The sequence below is a fragment of the Grus americana genome, chromosome 24, assembly GCF_028858705.1.
Source record: "Grus americana isolate bGruAme1 chromosome 24, bGruAme1.mat, whole genome shotgun sequence".
NCBI classification, from domain to species: Eukaryota; Metazoa; Chordata; class Aves; order Gruiformes; family Gruidae; genus Grus; species Grus americana.
In genome coordinates, this window is record NC_072875.1 from 5,351,361 (window position 1) to 5,374,071 (window position 22,711).

The following is a 22,711-nucleotide window of genomic DNA, read 5'->3' on the forward strand; positions in this document are numbered from 1 at the left end:
AGTCCGCATCCTTTCTTCTCTCCTGTTAACCTGCCAAAGGTGCCGTCGCAGGCTCCGCACAGGGCGATGGCCAGAGGAAGGCCGGGATTGAGGCTGTGGGAATAACAGGGGGGTCTGCTGGCTACGGATACAGTTACAAAAGCTTTTCTTTCACAGCAAAGATTAACAGGATCAGAAAATATTTCCTTGCTGGCTGTGGTATTAAACAATTAAAGGGATTAGTCGAGGGCTTTACCATCCTCCGGCGCATCAGGTTTTGGTTTCTGCCAGAGGCAAAATACCCAATTTGATGTACTCCGAACCCAGAGGGCTGCTTATGGTGGGAATCGTATTTTACAGCCTTTTTCCCAACAGCTGAAAACGCTCCGGCTGCAGCCACCCTCCACATGCTGCTCCAGACCACATCCACACCCAGCCAAGCCAGCCCTCCCCAGGTAGGGATGGATGTCACCCCTCCGCGTCCCTCCGCGACTGCCCCAAAGCAAAGTGCCACCTGCGTGGCACTGACAAAAAGAATGAAAAAAACCCCTCCTCTAATCCAGCAAAATAAAACGATGAGATTAGAAATACACGTGCCAGATGGTCCCTCTGGACCTCAGCTAGCAGAGGTGGGGAATGCCAGCTTTCTAACAGGAACGGCACCGCCACCTCCGCCGCTTTCCCTGTCCTTGTGAAGTTCTTGCCTTATTTATTTGCTTGAGATCAGACAAGCTGGGGAAAGCTGCCCGGTAGAAATACCAACCTTTTGCCAAGCGTTTTGAACTTTCAGCACAAATTGCCTTTTACAAGCAGAGGTGCGGGGGGACAGAGGTAGAGAGGTCATTTCTGCTGGAAGAAACCCCCAAAATGCTTCACAGAGCTGAAGGGGCTTTTTCATCGTGTGGGCAACCGGCAGGGGAGAAAGGTGCCGGATGGGTTTGGGGAAACGGTGGTGGGAAGGATGGACAGGAGGTGCCTGCGTGGTTATGGCATGCACGGGCTCCAGTTCAGTTACTGCCAGGGCAATACAGGCTGCAAGATACCTTAATACTAAGTAAATCTTTAAATCAGTATAACTTAAGAGATGCTATTCCCAAAAACCTCTCCAGAGCAGACTGAGATCTCCCATGGACGTTGAATGGTGGGATGTGCCTCAGCTTATAGATACTCATTATTCTCATTAATTCCCTTCTCCAGCTCTTTAAAGCATCCACACAATCACTTCCACCTCCCCCAGAGCTCCCTCCCTTCCCTGCCCGAGGGATGCTGAAACTTTGGGCCAGTATCCTTCTACCTGCATGTGCTCGCACAGCATTTATCCAGGCACACCCTTGCAGTGCCTTCTCCCTGCACCAGAAGCTTCCTTAAAAAAAAAAAACAACAAAACACCACCCATCCCCAGAGCAATACACGAGCCACAATCATAGACTGAGTGGCCATGGAGAAAATCCAGGTATCCCGGTGATTCCCGTCAAGCTCGAAGCAGCGGGCTGCACCGCCACGGAGCCGCCGTTCCCCGGGGGCTCAGCTTTCCACCAGCCGGTAGAACGAGATGTTGTACCTTGTTTGTGTTTCTATGGTATTACCCTGCCTGCTGGCTCCCATCCTACAGCCCCCACCGGCTAAACCTCTGCGAGGTTAATTTCTAACATGAAAAACGGCCTCCCAAGAGCAAGTGCGGTTGATTTAAAATAATAAAAATGGAAATCTCAGATTTGATGACTAATCCCGGGAGAGTATCTTAAATTAGTGCTAACCAATCGGCCGCAAAAGACCAGAGGAAAATTCCTGCTGGACTTCTCTCCTCAGTCCACTCCCTGGCTTCATTTTCCATCCCCAGATCCTTCCAGCCTGCAAACATATACAGTGTTGCCTCGGCAACTCGGAGACGAGATATATGTACATGAAAAAATGAGACAATCTCTTTCCTCGGTGATTGCCTGGAAGGTGGAAAATGTAAACCTATTCTAGTCTTAAAGCAACGCCAGCTCGTAGCAGACACGCTCATACCCCAACCTGCTCCTAAACGTGCCACCTCCAGCTCCCACGGGAACGTCAATAACCATCCTCTCGTGGACATCCGTCCCCAGACATACCTGCTCTCTCATCCCAAGGGAGGATGCTCAGGACACGCAGACTCACCAAAACACATGCTTCACCCAAAGGGGTTTTCTCTCTTGCACGTGCAAACCTGCTTATTCCTCTGTCTTCCAGGAGCCCGGGTTCATTTGTGAACCCCAGTTTAGAAGTAAGCGTGGTCTCAGTCTAGCCTGGACCAGATGGACTCTACTCAGCCGGGCTATCGCACAGACACCATCCATCGGTGCTCCATCTGCGCTACGCTTGGTCTGCGAAAGGCTCCTGCATCTCAGGGCTTGCATGAAAAGCATGAAAGGACACCGAGAGTTCAGAGCAGAGTAGCTATGCTGTATCCCTAACCATCCCATTCTCGTATCGTCTTTAAATCCTGCTCCTAATCCCCGCTGCTCTGCACGGCGTCATCTTTTGCAGCCCTCGGTCCCCTTGGAAGGGTAGCACGGCCAGCCGGGATGAGGCTGCCCTGCAATAACGCAGGAGCACCAGGATGTGCATATAGATCTCCCGCGGGCTGCTGCAGCCATCGCCACCAGCCCCATCTGCCCGTGCAACCCCTCTTTTGGGGCAGCACCTGCAACGCCGCAGGTTATTGCCCCTTAGCTTTGTGCCGAATGAATCCCGATACTGGAAGTTTCACCCGCGTTATCAGCGTTTCTTTTCCTCTCCAACCCCGTACCCTAAGGACCTGCCCAACCTGCAAGCAATTAAAACACTGGGTCTCGTCAACTCCCCGCGATGTCTTGGCTGCAAAAGGACACGATGAAAGGACCGATTCCCCCCACTCCACCTCGGCACCAGTCTCCGCTTCCCTACGAGCTTTGCTGTGAGCTGTGGCTATCGGAGCGCTCCTTACTCAGACGTTTCCCATCTGGAGTCAATCGGTTCATCGGTCCCCTCGACCGGCAGGAATCCTGCGGCATGTGCCTGATTGATTAAAACACGAACAACTTACTACAAATAACAGGAGGGCTCCAAACCAAGGGAAATAGCTGAGCAAAGAGGGACGCTTGTGCGTATCATGGATACAACCGGCTTCCCTCCAAATATTTACAGCATCCTTCTCCGAGTCAACCCAACCAGAGTTGGTCCATGAAGCGCTATTTCTTTCCCGCCCAGCCACGGAGCACTTTGGTGTAATTCAGCGATAGCGGAATTTTGGGAAAGTCAAAAGAAATTGCCCCTTGCTTCCAGTCCCACCACCATCTTTTTCAAGAAAGTTCTTCTGACATTTGCCCCATCAAAGGACGGATGCGCCTGTTAAAACCCACCACTCCCCGTGCCAGGGGCATAACCAGATCCACTCCCCGGCTGCTCCATCACTGCATCGCCTGATATTAAATAACCTCATCTCACATCGAGATTGTCATTTGCAAATGACGGCAGCGTTACCACCCGCTGCTGAGACGTCCGGGAAACTTCCTTTGGGGGTAACTTTGAAATGCAAAACTGGGATAGCGGAGGATGGCACATCATTACTCATAAAGACAAGGCGAAATATGCTTTGCCAAAGTGTGAAAAATATCTATATCCAAATAGAAAGTGTGTCTCGAATTTGCAGTTCCCTGCACGCTCGGGAACCTGAGCCATATTTGTGGAAATCGCTGCAAAGGTAAGCTGATTTCTGCCGTTAAAACGTGCCAGTGCTGGGGTGCAGAGAAAATGAAGTGGGGGGAAAAAAAAAAAGGGTGGCAAAATGTGATTTGATCTGCTTTTTGAAGCAATAACAGCTTCACTGAAAAGTCTCACAAACTGTAATGCGTAGGGTGGAGCAGGATTAAGATCATAAATAACTCCCAGAAAAGAAAAATGATGCCCTTTCCCATGCTGGTAACTCGTTATCTTTAAAGCCAAAGAACGATAAAATAACTGTCTTCAAATATCACCAACCTTTCATCCAAAAGGATTGTTTTTAACTTGTTTTACAGGGATCGCTTCTTCCATGGACACAGCACGGCCACCTTTGGGCTGGAACGTGGCAGCGGCTTCGCCACGCGGGACCGTGCTGCAGGAGGGGGTGGATATTTATCCCATTAAAACGATGAGCTGGCGTTGCAGCGGTTGTTGCAAACACCCTCTCTGGAAGGGTGATTAAACGCTGTATTGAAACACTGGCTCTGAAGCCAGTTTAATTAGTAGAGATGAGGGTGAGGCCTGATCCAGGGGCAGAGCATCTTCTACATCAGAAACCAGCCCAAGACATGATGAGTGGGGATGCTGGATCCCTCCCAGCCCTGCTAGTCTTTTTTTTTCCTCCCCCCACCTCCATATTTTTGATAACTAAGCATCCTAGGCTTCCACCACAAGACCTGTTCCACCTCTGAACAAGCCTTTTCCCTTTCAAGACGAAGCCTTGAGATCCAAACCATAAACCCTACCCCAAAAGCAAGGGTTCTGCTTCTCCCAAAGGGGGTGAGTGCCAGATTCCCAGCTGAATTAGCCGCATCGCTATCTTCTCACTGATGAAGGGCAGAGGTACTATTCAGACCTATCCATCGATGGTTGGGAACGCAGACCCAGTACCAAGTTAAAATGCAGGTGGAACTTTAGGTAGTTGGGATGCGTTTCCTTAAACTGGAATTTAGGCAGGAGTCCAAGACTAACACCCCCCCCCCGCCTCTCCTCTCGCAAATAGTGCCGAGGGCTCTTTAACGACCACGAGTGGTCTAGGCTCGGGTTAATGTCTTATCCATAAGTTATTCAGTATTTCCTTTTAAAGACAAAATAGTTGGAATACCTCTCTTTCTCTCTTCAAAATGCAGTTGTGGCGGCTACAAAAAAAAAAAAAAAAAGAGCAGCCTCTGCACTATTTCCATATGCGGCACCGACACTGGGAAGTGTTCGTTTCATGGGAGTCCCACCTCTTGAATTTTTATGGGAACTCCAACGTTATCAAGTTTATAGCGGTGCTAATACCCAGCAGAGATAAAAGCAGCCTCCTTGTTAGCATCAGAGCTTGGTGGGGCTGGGAAAGGAGGCTCCCCGGAGACTGCCAGTCACGTCTCGGTGTATCCCAGGCAGGTTTTGGGGGTAGGCACATCTCCTGGTCCTTCCACCAAGGTGACATCAGGGGGGATGATGTCCAGGGGGGCTGCACTCGCTGTCCCAAACCAAACCCTGAGTACTGGCCTCGAGGCAGCTGTGGTAATCTGATTTTTGCACCAAAACTGTGTCCCACATATAGGTGGCCTGACTATATCCAGGTCCTGAACACCTTGGAAAAGTGGGAAAAACTAACTGGAGGCCTGGATCTATCCAACACCTCCAGCCTGCTCAGGAAATTATGTCTGCTTCCCATGGCAAAGTTGAACATTTTTTTTCCCCTCCTTCCTTCAAGTTTTTCAGACCTTTGTTGAAAAAAAAAAAAAAAAAGAACACAGAAAGGCCAAAAACATTTTGTTTTCTGGCACCAGAACTTCCTCTTGGGAGGCTAATTCCCACGTAATGGATCTCATTGCTGGAGAGATATGGCTTTAGATACAGACACATGGAACAGGCATGACTGAGCGGCACAGAGCAGATGGGCTTTGGCCGGGATGATTATGAAGGGAATCCTTTGCTAAGGCTCGAGGACGCAGCCTCAAATCCTGGCGCTCTCTGGTTCCCAAGGGGAAACATTTTCCCAAGTGCCAAAGAGCCTTTAATCCTAACGGGATTTAGGGCTTAGTTTCTTAAGCAATTTGGAAACATGTCCCAGGAACGATTCTCACATATCACTGCAAGGCTTTATGCATGGACCCGTGTGGACTTAGGGACCGCCACCAGCCATCTCCTCCTTCCCTCTTGCCAGAATTATTTCCACGGATGCTTGTAGGTAACGGGGATTGGGTCTTTGCTTGGATGGTCCCAGGGACCCCCCTGCTTTGATATGAGCTGCTAACGGCTACTGTAATGTTACAGCCGCTACTGAGGAGCTGGAAAGGCCATTGACAGGAGAAACTTTCCATCCATCCAGAGCACAGACATCAACTACATTTTTGGAATAGCTCAATCGGGACTCCAGAGATATGTCATTAGGAGGGGAAACAAAAGACATGGGGTTTGACGTACTGCACCGCACTCAACGCTATAAAAACTATATATATCCATACATGTGCACACACGTATACACACACGTAAAAAAAGGAGATTCCGTACTCCTGGAAAAAGCGCTCAGTAAGCCCAGCTCCCCTTTAAACACTTGGTAAAAACATCAGGCACAAGGCTAGGTAAATTATAGCAAATAAGCCTTCACACAAATTCCTGACTGGCTTTTTTCCCCGCCCGCCCCCAAAAAAGACACATTTTCTGGTCTTTGTTGTGCAGAAGAAAAAAAAAATAACAAGCAGATAAAAAAAGGGTACTCTGAAACATCAGCCTCTGTGATTTGCAGGGACAACCTCTGCCTAATCCCTGCCTGCGCTGCCAGACACAGCTGAACACAAGTGGCACATGGCAAAGGAGCTTTGGCATCAGCTTGGAGCTCAGCTTAACTGGAAGGGGACAAACGTGGCTGAGCTCAAGGCATTGCAGAAGACAAACCCCAGGTAAGGTAACAGGGGTGGTTTAATGCTGATGGTTTCTCTACAGGCATGCTGAGAGGGGGCTTGCAGGCTGCTAGGTGCTATGAGTTCACACCTTAAGGGACTGTTCCTGTCCCAAGGAGCCCAAATGTAGACCTCAACCTTCCTCGTTTGCAGATGAGGAGCTAAAACATGAGGGAGACGTTGGAGGAACCCCTGGTTCTAAAAGCCAGGCTTGTGTATTTTTGTTGCACTCAGCATTGGCCATAAACCCTTCCAGTTACAGCTTCAGGTGCACTTGGAGTGACTCAGAAAATAAAGCCCCATCCTGTGCTTTAAGTCTCTGCTCCGGTTATTTACAAGTCTCAGCATCCCTCTGACAAACGGGGTGCCAAGAGGAAAAAATTATCCGAGAGCACGGTTTTTCATTGATTTTCATGAAAGATGAACGAACATTCACGTTGCTGCCCATTTTCCCTGCTTGCCCTCCATGTGTTTCCAATCTGCAGCAATACAGGAGGACAGCACGGGGCAGCCTGGATGGGTCATCTCCATCTCCCCCCACATGTTCCTGCAGATGTCCCATCCCCAGCTGGGCTGCAGTCATCTTTCCAGCAATTTGGCAGTGCTAGGACATACTGGTGTCACGTCGCTTGTCCCTCTCCATCCTGCTCTGGTCTTGCCCTGGGGTCCTCCTGGGACCCCCATCTTCTACAACACCCTCAAAGAGAATTTTTCAAAGGCTCCTAAAGGAAAAAAAAAAAAAAAACAAAAAACAAACCAACCAAAACCCAAAACAGTCAAGTCATGGCCAAAATCTCTACCGTCATGAGCCCTGCCGTTTCAGCTAGCAAATACACTCAGGATGTAGAACTGCTCTTCCAAGGCATTAGCACCAAAAACACGCACAAGGAGGCATTTTCCCTACCCTATTTTCACATTTCTTGACAGGAATGGCAGCAGCTGTGGTGAAAGTGGAAAAGAAAGGTCTGGCCTAGAGCTCTTTGATATGTTGGGAAGTTCTACTAAATGCCCGTTTGTGTTTGGATCAAGGATCTGGGTCAATTCTTCGTCTGTCAAGAAATATATTTTGGTTTTGTGAAAAAAACATCAGTGAAAGAAAAAACGTTTCCTTTGATATTTCTCTTTAAAAGGTTTCAGGCTTCCTTTGAAAAGAATATGCCAGAACCTTGCAAGAGGAGAAATACCCAGTTTGGACATTTCTAACAGAAAAGTTTTATTTGAAAATAATATTTCCGCCCCCTCCGCTGCAGGATCTCTCTCATCTTGTCTTCCCCTTGTCTTCCCCTTCCCTCTCCTTGAACTGCAAATTGTTTCCATCTCCCGATTAAAGTCTACTCGATCCAGATTAATTCCTTTATTCCTGCCAGGTGCACCTTTAGTTTCGCTGCAGGAACCAGTAGATCTAGAGGAAGATCCCACAGTTCACAGAAGACATTTCACCGCTCTGATCCACAACTCGAATTCACAACAGTCTAAATTCAGCTAAAATGAAGCAGTTGCTCGTCGGGAGGTTGGGTGGGAAATATCTGGTCCAGCTTGAGTCTTGAAGCTCGAGTCTCTATTTGTCCCATGGAGTTTGAGTTTAAGCTTTGCTATCCCGCTGCCTTCAGGAGCTGAAAATCCAACGAGGCAGGTCGCGGAGAGGCATAACACCTTCTCTGGTTCACGGATTTGAGCTTGCGTTGCTTTATTTCTGGCCCAAGGACTCCTCTGCCCCAACCCCGGACCCACAGCCACCTGAGGCTCCATAGCCTGCACCCTCTGCGGGATTTTGCGGAGGTTTCTGCAGCCACCTTGGCATTAAATCCCTGTCAGCACCCAAAGGAAAACCAAAAGCACCCAAAAGGGCAGGGGAGCACTTTCCTAAGGGGGTCTCCGTTTTTTTTTTTTACCCTGCTACACAAAGCCACTAGTCTCCTGCTTTTTTTTTTTTTTAACTTGTCCTCACACCGCCTCCTTCTCCAATGCCCTTCTCCTACTTAAAAGTCACAGTCCTGCCTTATTTTAGCAATTAAAATTATTAATCATTGCTGTTATTGGTATATAACAATAGATTGGTCTACGAGATCTTTTATAATCACTTGTTACATTACACAGAACTTGGATACTTTAGACCAAAGCAAGATCTGGCCCAATTTACCTACTTCCAGGCTGCTCCAGCAGCCAAGTGGGGAGGACAGAGATAAAGTAGAGTTAAGAGACTGGAGGATGGTGGCTACGGGATGCTCCTGGGCAATGTCACCTCTGCTTTTCCCCCCCGCCCCGGGAAACGAGGAGCCCTCCCCTGCAAAGGGCATCGGGCTCCCGGATGAATGGCACTATTGAAAAGCCTCTTACTAAACACATCTCCAGGTCCAAATCACTACACAAATGATTTTTTTGGATGCTTCAAGTCACCAGTAAAAGTTTCCCTTGTTTTCATCTTCCCAGCCACAGCAGAACGCTCTTCTGCTGCCAGGCTAGCCACAAAAACAGGAAAAGCCAGAAAAATAAAAGAAATCACCCAGAAAAATAGGTGTCACGCTGCTCGCATGGGGTTTGCTGAGCCCACTGGTTATCCTGTGGGAAAATTGCTGATATTTGGAGACTGAAAAGGAGAAATAAAGGCAAGAGAAGACTGGAATTGTCACCTTGGGTACACCTATATGCCAGTTTTTCCCCAAAACATTTTCAGAGATCTGCAAATAGCACAAGCACTGTGAGTTCACGCTGGTTTTGCAAATTGTTCCAAAAGGAAACAATTTTGAGGGAGTAAAAATAATCCCATTGGAATTCTTCACATGACCTAAGCACAGGTTTGGTTTCTCTCACGCCTATGATTTTCTGATTCAAAGTAGATAGCCACTTCTAAATTTTCACCTTTTAAATTTAGTTGAAAGAAGCAGAATGAAAACGGAAAAAAAAAATCCCTACGGACCAAAGCAAGTCTTGATTCGATAAGAAACCCCTTCAGATTTTTTTACTAGCTGAGAAAAATCAACAGAATTATTTGGATTGAGCCACAAGCACTTTCTTAAATTATTAAAGCTTTTAGGAACTGCCTGTAAACCATAGAAACCATTAGTCACACAGGTCAGGCTTTGTATACCTGACCTGGGAAACCTCACAGAAGGCAGAATTTCAGATTTCCTGGAAAAAAAAAAAAAATTATGTCAAGCCAAGCTTTTCAGATGGATCCTCACAGTCACCGGGCGCTTGAGGAAAAAAAAAAAAGCTTTAACCTCAGCCTAAAGAGCTGCAGGGGGGTTTGGTCTGGGATTTACTCGTACAAGAGCTCCATGTTTAATGAGACGACAGTATTAGCTCAGTTTATAAGGCAGTTTTTAAGCTGTTTTTGCATACGGTTTGCAAGCGTGGGAAGAGCAGATGGGCTGGGGACGGAGGTTCGGTCATCCTTGCTACGCGTGATTTGGACGCAGGCGAGGCGATCGCTCAAACCCTTCGCATCCAAGCCCCCGGGGTGTGGGAATTTGGCAACGGCGGAGGTAGAGAGGGGAAATTTGGGCGGACCCCGCGTTGAAAAAGGTGGATGGGCAACCACGGCAAGGCTGACATCACCCCCACTTACGTGGGTTGCAGATGATTTAAAGCAGGCGTGGGGCTGGGTGGACCTGGGTGCTAATTCGGTGGGATGCTGCCTAGAGGAAGCCCGCCCGAAATTACACCCCAGAGGGGGGGGTTTGGGGCTGAAATACCGCAGCAACCTCCAAAACAACCCCAGAACAAGCAGCAAACCAGGGAGGTAAATAAAGCAAGGGGCTACTTACTGCAGCCACCCACCTCAGACTCTTCCTCAAAATATTAGGGAAATAGCTGGCACTCCAATAACTTACGGTAGCACCCATAACCAGGCGTTATTTATTTGTGTATTTTTATTTTTTTTAAACCATTATTGCCCTCAAAGTAGATTTGTCTGACCAGAAAAGAAGGTAAAACATGGAAGCGTGAGCAAGCTGGCTTCCCCTGGAAAACCAAGAATGCAAACAGAGCTGATGCTTATAATTTGAGGGGAGCTTTTTTTGCTGAATATAATAGGTTTGTGGCCTCAGTGGTTAAAATAGAGGAAGGGAAGAAATATAATAGAGCAGAAGAAATTTGCAGTTTGGGTCAAGAGCAACTAACTCTTTGGAGAGTTTTCAGAAAAGCGCCAAATATAAACAACTGCTTTAGGTCAACTTAATTCTTTCTCTGATTTGAAACAGTATTCTGTTTCACTTTGATTCATTCTTTTAATTTGGTTAGTTTATTCTTTTAGTTCAGTAGAACATTTTATTCTCTTCGTTTGGTCAATTTTTTGAAAATCCTCTATACAGAAAAGAAGGGTCAAAAGGGTTTATTTTGAAAAATGTCAAAGCAAAACATTTCTACATCAAAAAAAATTACCCCTTTCTGGCCAAAACGCACTTGCCAAATTAGACTGGTATTTGTGACTCATTTCTCCACGTTTTTTAGTGAATTTACTATTTGTCAAAAAAAAAAAAAGGTTAACCTTACTCTAATGAGAGCTCATATACATCGGGTTTACATAAACATACTTTGTGAAGAACAAAAGGTATTGGAAAGATCTTCCACTTACTTTGCATTTGTTTCAGCACCCATCCCTGCACAAACTGGGTGCAAAAAGGCGCATAGATAAAATACAGACACATTAGCAGGATCTTAATACACCACATTTTTTTCTTTTTTTTCCCTTCCCACATATTGCCCCAGAAGACCCTTCTGCTTTAGGGAGACTTTCTCCTCCCTCAGATGATTTTTCAAAGACACTGACTTAAGTAAAACCTTCCCATTACCTTAGTTAGAAGGACAAACGGCGAGTCCTTACGCATGAGCCGTACCTTAGTCCCTGCCACTGGAGAAAAAGTGGTTTTTTGAACTCTTAGGCGTTATTTTTTTTCCTTTGCCAGAAGCAGAAACAACAACTACAAGGGTACATGTCTGGACAATTTGACATCCAGTGAAGGTGTTAAATACAAGAGCTGTAATTACAGTCTCTGGTAAGACCCCCAGTCCCGCAGGCCCCAAGCTCTGCTTTGTTCCGTGTTTCTTCTACTGAGTTTCCTCCTTTCAGGCTAAACTACAAAATCCCTGCTAGGACAGCTTGAAAAGTATCCATTAAAATCATTTTTCCAAGGGAAGATCGGGCTTTCATCTAAATGGGAAAAGCTCATAGAAAACATCCGATTTCCTTGAAAGTGTTTGACTTGTTTTATTGGAAAATAAAAAGACCAAAACCTCAAAATTGAGAAATTCCATTTTGAGCAGAGAACGATCAAGTTCTGGTCACTAATACCTTAATTTTTTTCCAACAAAAGTCAACATTTTCCTTTTTTACTGGACACATGACAAATGAACATTTTTCCCAGGCAGGCAGCACGTGGACCTTAACTTTGCATTCCAGCATCTACATAAAACCAGAGACACGCAGAACTACGGTGTTCAACTGCCCGGACAAGGATCTGAAAGCAATGCTTGAGCATGCTCACAAGACCCTCAGACCACGTTACAAGGACAATTTGTCTCCACAGAGATGCAGTCTGCTCCAGAAGAACGTTTTAGCAGTTGTGCTAGCTGAGCTGCAGGCGGGAAGGAGAGGGACCACCACAACCACGTAGGCCGACACCAACATCTACCCCCAAACCAGGCAGCTCTTTAAAGCTTTTTTTGGGTTTATTCCACACCTTCTGCCTGCAGATCAGACAGAAAACAGCACAGCTCCTCGCAAAGGAGGAAGGACGAGACCTCTGTACGTACAGAGGTGCTGCGGCCACAAACAGACCCCGTGCTGCTCTCCAGCTCCCTTGTTTTTGCATCAGCTAGCCCACCCCATAATATAAACACACAGCCTTTCTCTAAATCCTTCTTCCTAGCACTCGGTTGTTACGGGACAGGAGACTATCTTCACTAAGATTGCTTAAACCCCCCACACTTGCAGGGTTAATGGCATAAAAAGCTTTAGATTCAGCTGCTCTGAAAACAAATTTCCATCTCCCCCACTCCCTGAAGCTCCCTCAGCTCAACCAGCACTTCGGTCTCCCCTGAATAATTCATGTCGTTTCCCAAGGTGGTTGTTTTTCTTCTTTCCATGAAGGCAGCCTATGAATACACCTGCTTGTTCTTGATTTTGTTAATGAATAATCCTGAATTATCCATGAAATGCTAAATGGCACCATGATCTCATCAGGCATTAACCACGCATGAGACAAGCTTAGCAACCAGGCAAAACACAGCAGCCCAAGCTGGAGACCACTTTGGGCAAAGATGGACTTTCTGAGCATTTAGCAAGGCAGGAAACAAAAATATCTTTCCTGGAGATAAGGACATCAGCACCAGGAGAGATGGAAGAGGCTCAGATGGGGCTGTGCGTGTAGCACTTGGGGATTTCACTCCCACTCTGACAAGCTTCAGACTTGGTGAAGTCCCATTTTTCTACGTCATTCTTTTTTTCCTTCTTCTTCTTCCCTGTTCCCCATTTCGGGGCTGCCTGCTGCAGTAGAAGCATCTGCAGGGTGAGACTCTTCCAATCAATGCTTCCTCAAGGGCATCGTGGGCAGGACAGTCTCCACTCAGGGAAAGTTTTTACTTAATTTAGAGTCAAGCAGCAGAAAAATCTGATCACTGGCTTGAGAAAAAAGCAATTAGACACTTTAGTACCTTTTCTTCTCCCTTTCCCTCCCCTATTCCTAGTCTCAATTTCCCATGTTTTCACTGCAGGTTACACTGTCAGTCCCAACTCCTTCGGGCAAGGCGGCCGCAGATTGTTTTTAAACCTGCCCTTGCTGGGGCGCACAGGCTCCTCGATGGGCTGATGTTTCCGTGCCCAACAGGGTGTCAGGGGTGTTTCAAATCTGGCTGCAAGCAGCTGGGACCAGCACCCAGCAAGCAAACCGGGTGCTCATGCATGGACGCAGCAAACCCTGCAATTTATAGACAGGATAGAAATATTTAACCTACTCTGGTCTTTCCTTCTCACTGTTCTCCCGACCCAAAGGAAAAACAGCACAAGAGAAATCAAGGGAGGAGTGGGGTGGCAGGATCCGACATCTTTGCACGAGCAAAGGGCAGCGGTGCTGGGGAAGGAGGGCTGGAGCAGGGACCTGCAGGCACAGGACCAGTGTATTTCACCAGTAAGGAACCCATCAGCTCTTTCATCCACCTGGCACCCTTGAGAGGTGGGTAAGTACTTGCAGATGGGGAAACTGAGGCACACAGTCATGGAGTGAGTCACTACCAGAACCGGGAGGTCCTGGTACCCACGGCAGGGCTCAGCCCACCTGGCCTCCTGCAGCAGGCTTGGGTTTCCTCTCCGAAGGCTCTGGGGTCCAAAAGGACCATCCCACCTCCTGCAAGGCATTAACCTGCCCCAACCCTGCACATCCAAGGAGGTCTGACAACGTGCAACGAAGCACTGCAGCCCCGGGTGATATCAGCCAAGAGATAGCAGGTTATGGGCTCTCTAAATCCCTCAGACACAGCCCCGAGGGCTCCCAGTCCCTGCCAACTCCATCTGGAGCAAGGTCCAAGTGAGATGCTCTTCCAAGTACTCTCTGCACCAGTACACTGCAGCAAAGCAACGGCACTGGGGAAACTGAGGCACTGAGAGAGTCGGAGGCTTGCCCAAGGCCAGCAGCAAACCCTGCGGCAGCGTCAGGTGCTTCAACTGCAATAAGCCAAGACTTCATTTCATCACAAAACCATATCCCCTCTCCGCCCCAGGAGCCTGGTGTGCTTCATTCCCATTCTGATCAAAGCCAGCATGAGCTGTAAAATAAGGATGGTTTACAGTTATCTAATCATCAGCTTTTCAGTCCCTAGACACGCTGGAGCCAAAGGTTTGAGTCCCACCAGGATTCCCAACATTGTTTTGTTTAGGAGGTTCCCTTCTGATGAGAGCTTTAAACTCCAGCTCTGCACTGGGGAGATGTTTCCTGAGAGGGAACAGACAGGTAATTGCAGCCTGGCCCCAAATTGTCTCTTTTTTAGCTCTGTTTTGAGGCCCATGATCTCCATCCTCTGCGCAGACGTCCTTACACTCCAGGTCTCGATTCTGCAAAGCCCTTTGGCATGTTTACATGGGAAGAGGCTGCCAGTTTGATATTTAAACAGGCCCCAACCCCTGATATCCCATGCCCTGCGTGCTGACCCAACGGCTTGCACAACACTTCTTGATCTGGAGGAAATGGAGTGATTAATGCTAAGCAAAACACTTTTGCAAGCTGTCATGAGAAAGTGATTGTGCGAAGGAGAAGCACTTAACTAGTTACTTACAAAGCTCAGCCTTACTCCAGTTAACCCCGCTCCACCAGTAAACCCTTGAACACAACCAGCTCTTTCTAGGCTGGGCGTTAAATCCTGCTTAGAGCCATCCTAGCAAAGCCCAAGCAAAATGCAGAGAGCTGGAGCAGCTCTTCCCGCTTTAAGCGTGGCCCTAAAGACACAAACGTGCACATGGGTCCACAAAAAGACCCGCTCGCAAACCAGTTATCCTCCCTTTACGTTATTTTGGTGCCTGGGAGAGATTCCGGGAGGGATTTTGTCACCCAGCAGCTCTGCCCAGAGCCCTGGCATCCTTTGGACACGCAGTCAGCAGTAGCAACTCTTTGCACAGACCTGGCCAGCTCTTAAGACTAAAACGGGATTTCCAGGCTTGGGGTGGAAGGAGGAAATAGCTGTATTTATAAAAATCATAAATACAATTTAAAAATAGAAAAAAAATTATAAAGTTAAAATCATAAAAATTCCCCTTTCTCTTACCTTCTCCCTCTTCAGTGCAGGGAGAAGGATTTTATCGTGTTTGTACAGCACCATGCACAGCGGGCTTTGATCGCTTTGAAGCCTCCAGCTGATACTTTAGAGCCTCACTAAACTCCCATTGATCGGGAACGCAATCACAAAGGGGGGAAAAAAACACCCAACCAAACCCAAAACCGACCAGGATCCATCAGGATGGTTGTTTTTTTTTTTTTTTTTTAACCAAAATATTTATATTTTGTTATCTCCTTGCTTTTCTGGATAGCTCAGGAGAGCAGGAGCGAGATCAGAGTCTAATGCCATGTCTACTTAGCAAAACTGTTCTGCGTGCTATTTAGGGATGCCATTCCACACTCGGGCTTTTCTGCCGGAGCCAAATATTTATCGCGTCTGGAGTAACTAGCTTGTAAAACGCAGAGGTGAGAAGTTTGTTTTGCTTGTTGAATAGGCTTTGAAGCAAAGTGCCTTTGGCCTGCTTTGTACTCAGAGGTCTAAAAAATCCACAAGAGGTAAGGGCTGGCGGTGGTTACAGCAGGATCGAAAAACATCCGCGTTTTTAGCTGGCGTTGATGCGGTAAACATACAGACCCAATACATCTAAGAGTCTAGCAGTAAAACTCAGCCCAGTTTCAAGCAAGGGAATTCATGCAAATAAACTCCACCTCACTATAACACTACAAATATCCTCAAAGTCCAGCCCAAAAGAGCAATACAAATAGCTTCAGCCAAAAATCATGAGTTTTTCTTTGTTTTTAGCCCCCCAGCCAAAAAAAAAAAAAATCAATCACAGCTGATTTTTTTTTCCATTGAACACTGAAATATTCTGCAGAAACATCTCACATTTTCCAGCTAATTCAGAGCAACACTTGGTGCTGAAACGTACACAAGCCATTTCACCGTAAAGTGGAATATTCAGGGAGCCAACTCCGCAGCAAAATCCTTATTGCTGGATCCTGTTCATCCCTGGCAAGGAACCGATGGATTCGGGGAGGCATCTGGTTCATTTTGTCCAGTATAAGACAGAGACGTCAGAAGGCACAGACACAGCAACTTCACAGCCCAATTCTCATCCGACAGCATCATTTCAACTGCAAAGCAGAAAAATCAGAGTCAGACCCGTGCTCGTACACGCTTGCGTACAACACACGTCGGGCTGATTTAGCTCAACGCATTTCTTAATAATTATGTTCTTAAGTACAATCTGTATTTGAAACACCAGAGATGCAGTCATCCACTTGGAGTGGAAGAAGGGAGAAATGGGAACAACGTTAATTCTCAACAGTAAATTGGAAAAAAAAAATAAAAATAAAATAGCTGGAGAGTCAATGAAGCAAGAAGCAGGTCAGCCCAGCTGGTAGGGGTTGTTGGAAGAGGGCAGCGAGGGCTGGCCGGGACGCAGCTGGGGCTGGGAGGATTACAAGGCAGTGGGAAAGGAGCAGAGGGAGTTCAAGGGGTCCAGGTCAGAGGGACATGTTAAGTGCATTTAAGGGAACAGAGCTGATGCAAGTCCCATGCTTTGGGCTTGGGGGAAGGTCTGATTCATACCAACGCAGAGTCGATTTTCCCCGGTCAGCCTAAGGTCTTGGAGAGCAGGCTGACCGGCAATCCCGACGTGCCCGTTACCGACCGCCCTTCGGTGCAGGGACACCGGGTACAACCCGGGTACAGGACAGCTCTGAGCTTCCCCCCCAAAGTTAGCTTCATCAATGCAAACGAAGCCTTGGAGGCACGGCTGAAACGCTGCCCAGCCAGGGAGGTGCAGCCCACTGCATTTATGGGCTGGATATTCCCAGGAAGGACTGGAGCCGATCGTTGCAAGCTTGAAAGCCAGTTTGTCAGGAAGACAGCACACAATGGAAACTAACCCCTTTAAGAAAGCAAATTGCAGAGCTCGGCACTCACCGGGCGGCCAGGGGGACATGGGGTGGTAAAGCAGCGGTGGGACAGGCTGCGGTAACAGCTTGCCAGTGGCTTGGGATTTCGTTGCAGGTCATCCTGAGACTTTTCCAGCCAAACCCCTGTGCTTAATGTACTTTGGATATTTGTGCCCAGGTGTTGTTATTATTTTACCATGGTTTTATCATCATCTAATAAAGAGTGGGATTCCTTTTTGGCATCCTTTGCTCCTGCCTGCTCTCCTTGAGTCCCAAAGTGATGCACGGTCCCTGGCTTGATTTCCATACTCGCTACTTGCTAAATGCAAGGACAACCAAGAGATGCTCAAGCTCACGCTCGCAGCCCAATCCTGCAAAGTCACAAGCCACCCCCATGACTTTGGTAGGCAGGGTTTAAGCAGCAGCAGAAAAACCTAAGAGCTATGGCCTTTATCCGGCTATCCAAGTAGCCGCAGCCTCCTCCCCTCCCAAGGAATCAGAGCAGCCCGGAAAAGGCTGGCTGCGTGCGATGCCCACCCATGGAGGTACGAGCGCGAGGTTGGGGACCTAACGTCGCGTTGCGACACGCTGCGATTGCTAGGGGCAGGAGAGAAGGAGCCTCCCTCCCTCGGGTGCTGCAGGGGGAACAGAGGGGAAGAGGCTCCGTTTCGCTCGGAGGGCAGGATAGCAGGGCTAGAGCAGCCTCTCCCTCCTCCCAAATTACTATTGCAAGCAAGTCTCCGGCAATATTGCAGCGGCCTCGGCCAGTTTTCTTTCTTCTTGCACCAACTATGCCCAGCAGGAAAGAGCGGCTGTGTACCCGCTGCATCCCTCCTCCAAAGGATGCTCGAGTGTCCCCGAAATAAGCTCCAAAGGCTGGCAGATCCCAGGGCAGGATCAGGCCTTCAGGGAACGCATCTTTCTCCTCCCTCTACAACAGCTTGCAAATACTGGCTTGCAAGAACTCTTAAAAAAAAAAAGCTGAATTCCAGTATATTCCATTACACCATATAGCCTCAGATTAAGGTTCCCAAGCATGCCTTTAATTTAAGCTTAATAAAGCTGTTATTGTCCAGTCATTAATGACTGCTTATTAAAAACATATTTATTGCATATGGTGCTGAGAGATCTCACAGAGAGAGCCCGAGGCAACAATCCCTACCTCCACCCCGTAGCGTTTAATGAGAGATACATGTGTATGGGGCCGTTAATTCACAGCAAGTATGTTTTTAATAAGCACTCGTGTCTCAGCTGAGGTAGCGTGCACGCATACCTGTGTGTGCACCGACACAAGACGTCAATGAAATGCAGATTTAAAAACCCGTGTTTCGACCGCATTAGCGGTTGCGTTGGGACAGGATGAAAACACATTACGGTGTGACACCTAGCAAAAGTCAGGTTTTGCTCTATATTAATAACAGTTTCAGTGATGTTTAGCATCCTCCCTGCTGCCCAGCATTGCCCCCTAATTAATTAATCACTGGGACCACAAGCCTGAAAAATAGTTTTATCCTAAGAGGTTGACAGATTCGCTGATATCCAGAAATAGTATGAGTATCAGGTGGAAAAAAGTCCTGTGCAAACACCAAGGATAATAATCTGATATTAATGCTAGGCAAGCTGGCATCGCTGAATTTTACGAACAGGACTTACAGAAAGCCTTCTACATCCCAGAAACTGCATTTTCAAATTCCATGTCTATGAACACAGAGACTGCTGATTTTGGTACCGTAATCCCACTTACTGAAATATCAAGATTTTTAACCACAGGTAAGAGAAGCACAGGAAGAAGGTGGTGGTGGGTTACAAGCCATCTGCCAGGAATGGCACCTTACCTCGGCACCCACCCCCCAAAACACCACGCAAAACCCGCGTCCTGAGCCACCGAAGGGAAATCAGTCCACCACAGGAGAGCCATTTGGGAGGGGGATTTACAGCAAATTTTGTGGGCGCTCGGTGCCCAACAAATGCCCTGCTGAACGCTTTGGGATCTGCCAGCCAGGCTAGCCACCAGCTAATTTTGTCAGGGGGACATTTGTCCCATTTTAGGACCATTTTCCCTATCAAATAACCATGCCCCCTCCACACCGCTTTGCCCACCTCCCCGGAGCCACCGACCCACTTGTCCAGGTTTATTTGCTCAGCTCAATGAGCCTCGCTGTGTCTGGCAGTTTGAGGTCTGATTTTCGGAGCATTCAAAAAAGCGTTCCCCCCGCAACCCCCTGCTTTCCCTTTCTATTTTCCCTCGAAGCAGCTTAGCCAGAGGCTGGGGGTAGGAGGGGAAACGCTGGCAGAAAAGCTCCTAACAACCCTCTTTGGAGACAGGGTTTATACGCTCAGCTGTCCCTTGTAAACTAAGCCCTGCATGAGTTTCCCCCCCTCCCCAAACCTTTCAATCCCTCCTTCCTTGCCCTCACCCCTCCTGCTTTGCTCACACTGCAAATATGCAGAAAAAAAACCCCCCACTTTGGTACAAGAATGTCCTTTTGTGCTGCAGGAGAGAGGGGGCAAGAGGAAAAATAAAACAACTCGGGCTGCAGAAAGGCTGGGGGGAGCATCAATATCGCCGTGGCCGTCTTTTCCCAGAGGGCTCCGCTGGAAGAAGAAAGGTCCCTCTTCCCAATCCAGACCACAGCACAGCCCAAAACCTGTTGTTCACCACTGCAGTGTCGTCACCACCATGATCTGTGACAGCACGGGGCGGGGGGTCTGCTGTGATGGTTTTCCTGCAGCCTGTGCACTGAGGTGGGGGGTCAAATAATACCTGAGGATAGACAAGGTCAAGGTCAACAAAAGCAGCAGTCCTTGGTGGGCACTACTGATCCCAAGATGGAGCAGGAGATAGGAGTACCATGCAGGTTGGGGAGATAGTGCTCCTCCCTGAAAGCAGGGATGCTTCATTCCTGTTACCTGGCTGGGATCTCACTTGTTTTAGCCGGAGAGGGGACCTGTGCCGCTTCCTTCCCTCCGAGGGACGGTGCGCATGGGGAGCAGAGAAGACAGCCACCATCCCTACAGGACCTGACATGGCCTAAACCCTTTGGAAAAGGGAAACACTAAACACTTTCTGGCTTGGAGCAGGATTAAAAAAAAGCAGAATTTGCTGTGTTGTGGCCAGAGCGGATGTGTCAGCACAGCAAGTCTCCAGGGTGGAGGATTTCTGGCTCCGTCTGGGACGGACTCACAGTGCAGAAACGAGGGTCCTGGAAACATGTGTCCCTGCTGACCAGATGTGTGTTCTCTGCATGCCTGCGAGAAGAAACTCCAGCTAATTCGACTGAGCTGGGGAGCTGCTGTCACCTCCCCAGGTGGGATGAAGCAGACAGGATGGCAGCAGGTACCCTGCGTTACTCGGAGCATCCTTAGCACAGCCCACGTCGCGCTCAGAAAAAGCTCAGGGCCAGGTGATGCTGTCCCAGGAGCTGTCGCATCATGCAAAGGCATCACCGCTATCAAAGCGCGTGTGAAACCCCACGCCGGGTTCTCGCTGTCGTCCCGGCTGCTCGCTGACATCCGACTGATAGACGAGCACCGTTACTCCAGCTACGCTGCCTCTCCAGCACAGCCTGGGCCCCAAGCCCGAGAGTTTCACTCCCTGAGTTAATGGAAATGTTATACACATGGAGCTGGCCCCTTCTCAGAGACACTCCTGCCTTGCAGAGGGAGCCGCTCCTTGCAGCTCTCTGCTCTGCAGATGGATGCATTGGAGGGGACGGAGGGAAGGAGGAGCCAAGAGCCATTCGATGGGCAGCAGGACATGGCAAGAAGCACTTGTCTGTCCTCCTCGGTGCAAGCTGTAGGAGCAGGAAGACAACTGGGCCATCTCCTGCATCCCAGAACGGCTCTTTCCCAAACGGCTGGGCAAGGAGGACCCCAGGGCTCACCCATCACTGCAGGCATGAGGTGCCAAAGCAGCAGGACTCATCCACTCCCTGATTGTCCTGCACTGAGGAGCCAACCAAGAGACGAAACCCCCTAAACGTCCCACGAGCACGAGCTTTACACTGTGCAAGAAGCCAAAATTTGAGACAGAAGGGGTCAGAGAGGAATTTTTTGCCATCAGAGCATCCCTGACAGCCCCACGATGCCTGCGGCTGTTTTTAAGCCACGTGCAACGCACTGGCCTTCCATCCCAGCTATCCAGTCCAAACCCGAGGAGGGTCTTGTTTTTATTAAACTCTTTTACATCTTCTATAACCCCTCTGCCAGCTGGATGACCACGCACTCAGGGCAATTATATGCATCATCTAAACATCATCTAAAATGAAAGGACTTCATTTAATTAGGTTATTTAAATGACACGTTTGATGGAAAAAGCCAAGCAGACTTAACAGGATATTTAACGCTCACGTTAGTTCGCATGCATACAGAACATTATCTGAAAGCCTCGGAAATTAATGGCAAGACTTCTGTTGACTTCAGAGGCTGCGGACCAGATGTCGGCAAAGAAACCATTCGAGGGATGATACAGGGAGCTGCCACCTGGAGAGCACGGGCACCGCTGCCGCACGGGAGGTTGCCAAAGGGGAATTTTCACTTCGGTCAAAAGTCTGTGGTTTTTCTCCCCTACAGAAATAGCACTGCTGCGGGTTTCACCCAAAATTGTTTTTTTCCTCCTGCTTTTCTCCTGATTTCCTCTATGTGGCAAAGAAATTGGAAAGAGGTTTTAAAAAGCGAAAATTCCTTCCCTTCAGCAAAAGCAAACCTGAAAGCGCATCTGTTGTTGCAAAGCAAGAAACCTGGTATTCTCTACCAAAACAAACACAGGTGTAGTTCCGATTCTTTCAACTCCTTACTCCCAAATTTGACAAGCCTAAACCAAAGTCCAGATTTTAACCTTATTTTAGAAGCGCAACATCCTTCCAGTTTCCTTACCCTCTAAAAACCACGCTCTGCAGGTGCAAAAGGCAGAAAGACGCACAGCCAGAGCATCTGCCGACGGGAAGGTACGATCTCAGGCTTCACGCCAAAAAGCACAGCATTAAAAACCTATTTGCACAGACAAGCCACATTTAACCTTTTCAGATGGTGTTACATCCAATCTGCCAGGATACGGCTAGCTTCTCTTTCCGCATATGCAAATGTAATCAGTGCTGAGAGCGAAGAGCCAATTCCTATATGCCATATTCAATATTTTCCCACTGAAACACAGAACAGCAACTGCAACAGAGAAACAAAGAAGAGAAAATACAGAGAATTATCCTTGAGAAACAGATAGGAAAGACACATCTGTAACATGTAAATGGGAAACTATTGGGAAAATTTTCAGATTTTGCTAACTGCGTGTTCTGAAACATCCTTTTACTTTTTCCTAGCGGATGCTGCTTCTAACAACTCCCAGTTTCTCAAAGAGAATGAGAAACTAGCCTTTCGTCTTTTTCCTAGATGCAACCCAAAGTTATTACTGATGAGTAACGCAACACTAAATGTCCTAGTGCTAGCCTAGGACCCTTCCTGCCGGGCAGCAGAAGGCAGCAAGCATCCTTC

General features: G+C 48.0%; 1 protein-coding gene across 1 annotated transcript in view; it reads right to left on the bottom strand.

Annotated features, from left to right (window-relative positions):
• Positions 1–22,711, bottom strand: part of SNX19 (sorting nexin 19) — a 123,438-nt gene that overhangs the window by 24,459 nt on the left and 76,268 nt on the right. The window contains exons 15-16 of the mRNA XM_054802858.1: positions 22,242–22,384; positions 16,234–16,438 (exon numbers count right to left, since the gene is read on the bottom strand). The gene's annotated coding sequence lies outside the window, so the exon portion shown is untranslated. The remainder of the gene's footprint in view (positions 1–16,233; positions 16,439–22,241; positions 22,385–22,711) is intronic.